Here is a 7,103-nt window from a genome sequence, read left to right on the forward strand (position 1 = left end):
CATGTTCTATGGCACCCAAAGAAAAGCAGGAGGGTTGAATAAAAACCAGAGCTGAAGGAGCAGCAGTGAGTTACATGGTGTGAACAGCAGCTTCACTGAGCTGAGTTGCTCTGGACATAATCTGGGCCAACATCTGGCCTCGAGAACATAAGGGGATTTTTCTTGAAGTAGCAGATGGAGGGGTTCAAAGAACAGATACTATTAAGGATGAAACACAAAGGAAAGGTCATAACTGCTAGAAAGGGACAGAACCTTTAAAAAAAACCCAATCAAACAGCATTTTCCATTCTCTTTAACATTTAGAGAATGTTCTCTCTCATCCTCAAACAGCTCACACCCTGTCTCAGCTAAACCTGGTGCTCCCACTGAAGGCAACATCAACATTCCCTGGCAGAATTTGACTTCAGGGTTTGCAGCACAGCAGAAACCCCCAGTGCTGTGGGTCCCTGGGAAATGACAACCCACTACACCCTTTCCAGCTCCTTTCTGGATGCCTCTCATTTCTCTGGGAAATGACAACCCCACTACACCCTTTCCAGCTCCTTTCTGGATGCCTCTCATTTCTCTGAGCAATCAACTGCAAAGATGGCAAAACAGCTTTTTTTGGCCAAGTTACTATTCAATATTCTGCCCACATTATCCTCAAAGCTTCCAAAACTGCTGCCACATCAAAGACAGAATTATTCCACTGATTTTCCCACCCTGATCTGTCCATCCATGCCTCCATTTTCCCCTTTATGTTGCCTGCAGGGAGAGCAAGGACTTGGAGAAGTGTCTCTCCGTTCACCAAACCTTCTTCTCATTGTCCCTACGTTTCCTCAAATCTATCCCAGGTTCATTCTGTCTCTTAGAGGTAAATGGGGGTTGTAGCTCGAGAAAAATCATATACAGGTAAATCTCAGTCTGGTGATAGCTGTAAACTGCCCCCATCTTCGTTCAGCCCAAGAAACCCATCCCTTCTGCCAGGGACTTTGTCTCCTGATTGCAGCCCCTGTTTGTTCTCCAGGGCTGGGAGCAGGCAGGGGCTGATGTGAACTTCACAAGCTGTGACACCCTCTGCAGAAAACACATGTGGCTTCTTTGACCTTCAGCGCTGGCACAAAACCTTACACAGACTCAAATTTATCTTAAAGGCAGGAGCAGATTTAATAGAGCAGGAGAAGATCGTTTTCAATATTTCCATCTCAATTACAGTCAAACACCTCGGCGAGTCTCAGCCTTTGGGGCTGTACCTGGGCTGCCTGCTCCCAGCGTGGAGACTGTCGGCAGAATCAGCAGAAATAGCACAACTGGGCAAGGTGTTGGTGATTTATCAATGCTGAAGTAATTCATCCTGACACGGAGGCGCCGAGGAGGAGCTCAGGGTCCAGCAGGTGCCCCCAAAGACCTGAGAGTTATTTGGTGCCACACATCGACAGCGACAGACTTGGGATCAGACTCCTTAGCAGAAAACATCCTTTTTTTTCTTTTTTTTTTTTTCCCCAAGTCCAGTTTTCAAACAGCAGAAAGGAGCAGCCCTGTTATGGAGAAAGGCAATTTTAACAGCTGCAACACACCACTGCTAAAATTGTCCCTCTACCGGCACATTATCTTCTAATTCATTAAACACTAGTATTCAGAGTGCCAGAATTTTGGGGCAAACATGATTTTTCAATGGAAAACCAGGAGGTGAATACACCCACGAAGACAAATGAAAGTGTTGTGTACGCAAATACTTTCATATGTGCCTGGCCCTTTAAAACCAAAATGATAGAGTTCATTTGCATTTAGATCTCTTTGGCTCCCTCTTTTCATCTAAAGACAAATCCTCACAAAGGCTGCTTAATTAGACCAAATTAGATTTCCACCTAGTGGCTTGTCATTCATTAGAAAACGCTGTTCTTTTTTTCTGTTTTGGTAATTATAAGCTGGTCTCGCAGTGTTCACTTCAGGCTCAAAGTCTGACTTGCATTCATGATTTTGTGCAGATGAGAGGAAAATTATTCAGTCGCATCAAGTCTGCCCATTTTACAAGTTGGATAAAGATCATCGCCGGAGTCTTTTATGTAATGGGGTATACTCTTTCTTAAGTCTTTAATGATTAATTGTAATAGCATATCTCAGGGCAATTTTCAAGACTAAAAGCTGAGTGCAAACAGTTCGCACACCAAGTGACTGTATCAGACAGTGCCTTCCCTAGATGGGGGTTTCTGTGCTGGGGACTCGTGTGTGGCCTTTGGTTGTGGGTGTTACAGCCCTGTTGTGAGCAGGGAAGATGGTGCCAGGGGTTGAGGAGGGAGAACCTGGGCTGGAGGTGCCATCTGCCTTCTCTCCCTGCCCTACCCAACCCAGCCTCCAGCGCCAGCATCACACACAGCGTAGCTCTCAGAGGGGAAAACCTTTCAAACTTAGACCTGACACTCCAAGGTTGGTATCTAATAAGGCTACAGCTCCCAGTGCAGGTCAGTCAGGAGCACAGGTTAGCACAGATGGCATGTGTGGACATACCCTGGGTTAGCAGAGTGTCCACCCTGTCTGCAGCATTTGTAATGGAAGGAGTTAAACTCACAGCAAGATCCTCGAGCTTTGCCATCCCTGACTCCGAGGGCAGCAGTTTGCACAACCATCACCCTTTTCTCTGGAAGAATCTCACACTGCTGTGGGACACTGTAATAATTTGGTCTCCCACTCTGAACTCAGGAGACCATTAGGAATGGTCTGCTTCTCTGCCCAGTCCAAACTCCATTCCCTTTGCTGTCCTACGTGGTCACACTGATTCCCTGCCTCAGTTTCCCCCTTATTACAGAGGATTAATGCTCAGTGGCATGTTTTGAAGCTCAATAAATCAGGGACAGATTTTGTGGTGGTCCATCAAGCAAAACTTCCTTTGACTTTGACCTTTAATGCTTATGAAAAGCTTCGAAGACAACTGCCAACTTATTATTAATAATCTTCTTGGGAGTGGAAGTTGCAAGCAGTTAGCGGCAGGCAGCCCAGCAGCCACCAGCCCCTGCTAGGATTTCTTCTGCACTAACAAATCCAGATTTTCAGGTGTGTTTTTATAGAACAACATTCTTGTTTTCCCTTTTTTTTTTTTTTTTTTTGGTGAAAGTTTTTCCTTCTACCCTTAACAAAAAAAAAATCTCATCAAATTTGCCTTTCTCAAAACACTGAACATTCCCTTTCTCATCTACCTAAACCTGATGTTGAGTTACTGTCCCCCAGAGGCTTTCAGCAGCTCAGTTCTGATGTATCCCTGCACTTTGTAGCTCACTGCCTTCTTAGAGTGTAATCAAACATCAAGCTAAGTAGCAAATAAATCTCCCGATCTCATAAGCTGCACAGCAAGATCATGTAAATGCAAATGAAGGGCTTGATTTCAAGCTGTCGCGGGGGGAAGGAGGGGAAAAATGCTGGGCCTTGTCACTGCAATCACTTCACTCTGCAAGTGCAGTAAATCTGCAATAATAATAGTAATGGCAGCGTGACGGGGAGGCTTTACTGTACAAGGGGGTGTCATGAAAAGGGGAACAGAAGGTGGGAGGGAGGCAGGGCCTGGCAGGATGAAAATGCACCGGCGCAGAGTTTGCAGGTGGCCACGGGGCAGAGCCAGAGAGGAGGGGATGGGGCAGCCCCAGCATTCCCTCCCAGTGAAGGGCTGCAGGGGCAGGGATTAAAAATCCACGCCTGTCTCTCGCTGGAGCTCTGCACAAACACATCTCCAACCCCTCTCAGCCTCAGCCGTCTTCAGAAAATTGATGCAATGTGTGTCACTGGGCCATAAACACCAGGGGATGGAACACAAATATGTCTTGCAACAAAACCTGAAAGGTTTTGTTGCAAGACATATTTGTGCTCCATCCCCAAACCTGAAAGGTTTTGTGCTTCCTTACACCTTTACAATGCATCCACTTCTCACAAACAGACCCCTTCTCTTCCTTCGCAGCAAACGTTTTCCAACACTCGGATAAAAACCCAGGGCTCAAGAAATCAGAAACCACTCAGCAAAGGTCAGGGACATCCTGATACACCCAACACCTCTTGCTTTTCAGCCTGCCAAGTTATCCCCAGTGATAAATCACCCCCCAGCACTGTGCTGGGGCTGGTCTGAGCATGGCACCCTCCAAACCCAGTCCAGACACACCACGAAAATCATCATGTCCAAAGGGAAAGGATGGATTAGCCAAGTCCTTAAAGACAGTTGGAGAGAACAAACAAAGCCTCAGTGCACATCTCCTGCAGCCCTGGGAGGAGGTGTTATCTCTGCTGGGTGCACTGGGAATGCTTCAGGAAAAAGTCTAGAGTTGTCCTTTCCAAGCAGGCTGGATAAACAGCATTTAGGATGCTGGATTTCCCTCACTGAGGTCGTAAAGGGAGAAAACTTGCAGAAGGTACCCAGAGAAAATTAGGACCGCCTGGGATGCAGAGAGAGACGGTTTTAATTAGAGCCAAGAGGTGGGAAATAAGGCAGAGAAATGACATCTTAATGAGGTTTAATGAAGTTGTCTGCTGATGGGCACAGCTGTCAGACAGATCTGTATTCCAGCCAAGCAGCTTTGTGACAGCCTAAACCTGAACACAGGGAACGGTGCTGGAGCTGGGGGAGAAAAAAGGACCTTCTGCATCAACTTTGGCTCACTCTCCCCACTGCTTTATGACAGAGCACACCTATAATGCCCCAGGACAAACAAATGAAACCAGCCCATGAGCTGGAAACAGCACCTTGTTAATTTATGAATGAGAAAGGCTGTAATCTTGGATTACACCAAGCAAGATTCGTTCCTGCTACATCCTTCCCCTTCTTTTGTAGGTAAAAGATGTTGGCAGGCAACCAGAGTCCTCTGAGTTCGTTGATTTTGATTCAGGCACAGATTCTCTCCATGTTCAACATATTGGACCAGATTTTTTTTTTAATTAATTATCCAGCACCTTCAGCTTTATTTATTCAGTGCAAAGTGACTGTAAAATGCCACCTGATCATAAAAGGAAACAGCATGCACTCATTTTGTGATGGAGTAAACACCCAACTGTGTTACCTTCAGGTGCTCGACAAAAGGGACTCTTTAAAGCCCATAATTTTTTTCATACTCCACAGTTCCGCATTTGAGGGTCTGGAAGCAGCTTTGCCACAGGTTACAAACCTCTCTCCTTTCCTGCAGTCTCTCAGCAATTTTCTCCCATCTGCCACACCTTCGCCATCCTCGCAGATTTCTGACCTCACTTAACTGCTCCGGTCTCAGAACGTGCTCCCTGGAAAAAGCCTTTTCTCACGGCTCTGAGGAACGTTACACCCTTTCCCTCGTACACCAGTGACAACCACTCTAAAAATAGCTGTAAATACAGGAGAAATAGATCAGCAATGAAAGCCACTTCATCATCCCTGGCAGAGGTTTGTGCGCTGTGCGTGAGCTCCCGACTCACACGCAGCGGGCACATATGGCTCAGCACTGCCGGGGTGGCATTTCACTCGTGGTAGCACTAAAAACCCACTCACTCCCCTCGTGCTCAGTGCTGGACACACCTGCAAGGGGCAGTCCCTTCCTCTGCCACTGGCAGCTCGGGAAATGCAGCCACGTCGTGCACAGGTTGCGTCAGGATGGCTTTCAAAGAGGTCTGTTGGCAACAAAGGATCTGTCCTTTCGCACAGGGCAAGGAGCCTCATGGGGGTTTTGAGCTTACCAAAGGATCTTAGCAAGTCCAAAAAACTCATTTTCTGGTGAACTTGTGCTCCTGAGAGTCATGGGGATACCACACCTGCTTTGTAGTGTCACAGGTGTGGGGATTTAACAGGAACAAGATGAAGCACCTCCCTCCCAGATCTGAGAAGTAAGACCCTGGATTTACCTGAAAGAATCACTGTACTGGTGTGCAAACCCAGTGATCCCAAACTGGCAAAGCTGGCAGCCAGCTTGCCAGGCTCTGCAGAGGAGCAGACCTGTTGTCACCACACAATCAAGCCACCGTGTGCTTTTAGGGCTTGTGGAGCTACACATAGAGACAGCAGCTGAGAAACCCCAAACTGAGTGCACAGAGAAATATCTCCAGATGAAAAAGGTTGAGGAATTAAGAGCAAATTCTAAAGAGCTCAACACATAACCCTCTGGAAAGGTGCCTGTTTTGGGCAGGGGTTATTAACCCTCACTCTCCAGGCAAAACTGGCTCAGTGAGAGTTTTGCCTGAGCTGAGGGTGATGCAGAAGAGCATATTGGAAAGCAGCCAGTAGAGTACAGGAGAGCCATGGCTGCTTTGAGGCCCTGGCCAGGGTTTGCACTGGGAGCAGATGTAAATTTGGGTTTGGATGATGTTCTCACACAAGCAGCTCCAGTAAGCTGGGTCCCTTTATCGCCTGCTGTACAGCCTCAGCCTGGCAGAGTGGGAAGTTGGAGGTGGTTCATTTGCAGTCTCTTTTCACTTGGTCTGCATTTGATTCAGCACCTCCTGATCCACAGAGTGTTCACTCTGGAGTGTAATAATGGTCACCTCAACGTTGGTGTTCAGTGAGAAGCACTAGAATAGTATTTCAGCACTTTCGTTCTCCCAACAAGACCTGTCAACACCTACAACATCCCAGCTCCTCTAACACCCTTCCCATGGAAAATAACCTGTCCCAAAGCGTGCACACCATGCCCTCAGGGCTCCTGGGGACTTGTTTCCTGCCCCTGCTCCAGCTTTCCCTCGCAGGGACGCACAGCCTGAAGCTGCTGCCAGGCTCCCATCCCCTTCCCTTCCCTCCTCCACAGCCACCCTTTCAAGCAGCAATAAGGTTTCAAGACACACACACCCTGCAGTGACTTCACCATGGAGATGGGAGGGGAGAGACAAAAGGGGTGAGGGGAGGTCAGTTAATCCCACAGACACCACCAGGCTGGGACACACATGGGCTGGGGAAGAGTTCATTTTAAAACTAAACAGAAATGAGGTTATTGAGCTCAAGTTCTCTTCTGTGCTATAAACCCCAGGCTCTGCTGTCCCTTCTTCATCCCCCTTCTCCTCCTCCTGCAACATGCCTTGTGTCTTGATTCAGGTAGGAGCAGCCATGTGATGGTGCTTGGGGAAGTTTATGTCAGTTTTCTAGGAGGATGCACAACTTGGAAATTAAATAAAGTAAAGACCAGTTTCAGTGT

Source organism: Myiozetetes cayanensis, unplaced genomic scaffold, assembly GCF_022539395.1.
Source record: "Myiozetetes cayanensis isolate MyiCay16 unplaced genomic scaffold, myiCay2020 scf23, whole genome shotgun sequence".
In the NCBI taxonomy this organism is placed as follows: domain Eukaryota; kingdom Metazoa; phylum Chordata; class Aves; order Passeriformes; family Tyrannidae; genus Myiozetetes; species Myiozetetes cayanensis.